Source organism: Carcharhinus amblyrhynchos, chromosome 15, assembly GCF_965287045.1.
Source record: "Carcharhinus amblyrhynchos chromosome 15, sCarAmb.v2.hapA, whole genome shotgun sequence".
NCBI lineage: Eukaryota > Metazoa > Chordata > Chondrichthyes > Carcharhiniformes > Carcharhinidae > Carcharhinus > Carcharhinus amblyrhynchos.
Window position 1 is genome coordinate 9,152,184 of NC_137338.1, and position 2,599 is coordinate 9,154,782.

Sequence of the window (2,599 nt, forward strand, 5' to 3'; positions counted from 1 at the left end):
TGTTTTCTCCCACAGTCTGAAAGACGTGCTGGTTAGGTGCATTGGCTATGCTAAATTCTCCCTCAACAGGCGCCACAGTGTGGCAACTAGAGGATTTTCATAGTAACTTCAGTGCAGTGTTAATGTAAGTCTAGTTGTGACATTAAAAAATAAACTTTAAAACAATGAGGTCATGGTTGATCTTTAAAGCTCCATCAACATTCCACCTCCTCCTTGCGATTATTTATTATTCTTTCCTAACTAAAATCAAACAAACAATCTTGAACTTTTTCCCCCAGTTTTAATAGGTTTTTGGAGAGAGAATTCCAAAGTTTCGCTGCTCTTTGTGTGACATTCTTCTAGGCATCACCCCAGAACAGCTGCGCTCCAAATTTAGACTTATGTCCTTTATGTCTTCTTGTTCTGGACTACCAACACTTCTCCCCCAGGCAATTCAATATATCCCACACTTCTGTGTCAAACCACAATAAATATTTCTGTGAATAGATAAAACCTTTTTCCTCACATTACTGTTTCGCTAAACTTCAAATCAATTTATCTTACTCATGTCCCGTAACCATATATAATCTTGTAGACTTCTATTAATCACCCCAAACCCTCTCAGCTTTGAAAATTCCCCATTTATAGCTGTAACTTTTCATCCCTACTAATTTTAAAGTCATATCCACTTGCTCTTATTTACATTAAATATAAATTGTTGTTGTTATCTTGTTATTCCTGTGGATTCCAGAGTAAAGAATTTCTATCATCCCTCTCAACTCCTTTAACCATGTTAACCACCTCAGATTGTCTCTTAATCTTCTGTACTCATATGAATATGGACTGGGCAGACAGAATGCAACCTGCCTTCATAACTTAAGTCTTTTAGCCCTGGAAGAAGTCCAAAGATGTGTAGGTTAAGTGGATTGGCTATGCTAAATTGCCCCTAAGTGGCAGAGGGACTAGCTAAGGTAAATGCGTGGGATTGTGGTCAATGCAGACTTGATGAACCTAATGGCTCATCCTTCTGCACTGTAGGGATTCTATGATTGAAGGACAGGAAGGCAAGAAAGTGTGTGGGGCAGTGCAGCAGAAGAGTTATTCTTAACACATCAACAAAATGCTCTGCAATGACTATTGAATGTAAAAAGGTATTGTACAAACTCTAGGCAAACATACCAAAGGTATCCACCTCTGACAGCGATGCACTCAGTGGTAGCATTAATGAGAAATCGTGTTCTTGCAAAATTAACTGCACAGCTGACTAACTTTACAAGTTCTGGAAACATGACGATTCATTAAGCATCATCCCAAATGGCTCAGTTGAAAGGATGCTGACAGTTATTCTCGTTGCTCCTCATTTCTGACACACTATATCTTACGAGCCGTCCACTGTAATGGGAAGTACCTGTCCCAGGTGAGATACACCAACCTGATTGACTTGGCTTCACCAGGACTGTTCTGATGAAAAGGTCAGTGACCTGCAATGACAACTGTGTCTCTCTTCACAGATGCTGCCTGACATGCTGAACTTTTTGGGCATTTCCTGTTTTTATTTTATAAACAGATGCATTGAAACAAAAATAAGGAATTGAGGAACTTGTTAGAATACTGGCTTGGCCTCAATTGGAGTATTTTGTTCAACTCTAGCAACACACTTTGGCAACAATGTCAAGGTTTTGAACAGTGTGCATAACAGATTCACCAGAATGATTCTGGGATGTGGGAGAAGCTGGGGATTGGTGTCTTTAAAGATGATTTGATAGAGGTCCTCAAAATAATGAGGGGTCTGAAGAGAGTAGATAGGACTGATGAACAAATTCCAGAAAAATAAGGTTTGACACAACATTAAATGTGAATGTCAAAAAAAAAATCACATCTAAACAATAATTTGATCATTTCTAAAAGGAGCATTTCATAAAAATGACATTAAAAAGGGCCAAGCAGCAGATCGAACTATCAAAACCTCTTTTGCTTTAAGGAGCAGTGCTAGAGAGACACAGACTGGGCCCCCTCTCTATCACCCTCTCCCACTCCCTAAGTCCTGGTCAATAGGGATGAATTGGGAAGCAGGGCCAAGCTAAGAAGTTGGGTTTAACTAACACTGACCTTGCATTCTCCTCGGGTTGACACACATCTCTATCTGCCCTCAATAGAATTTAGCAATTTCAAGAGGTGGTCACCCTAGGGCTCTTTAATGCGCAAGCAAAGGAACGGGTGACCATCAAGCAATCAACGAGGAAGAGGCAGATCACCCCCTTGCCAAGTGTATCTCACTCTCTAACCAGTTTTCAGGTGGAATGTTGATGACTCCTCTAGGTAATGACATCAGAGCTACCTACACTCTAGGGAACACAGGCCTTGTCTGTGCAATGTGTCCTCATAATTAACTCTTTTGGCCCCAGTGCAAACTGGTGTTTCAAACCTCCAGAACCAATATATTTTTCTTGAGGTACAGTTTGACTTTTATCTACACAGCTGAAACATGTCATCAAGAAAGCTCTCAATGCTGGCACTCCGACAGACAGTGCAAGTAGGCTGGTTAGTATCTGAAATGCAAGAGGTGCTGTGTACTACCACCACTTTGTTTTAATCTAAGTAAAGCAAAAAATGTCCTTAA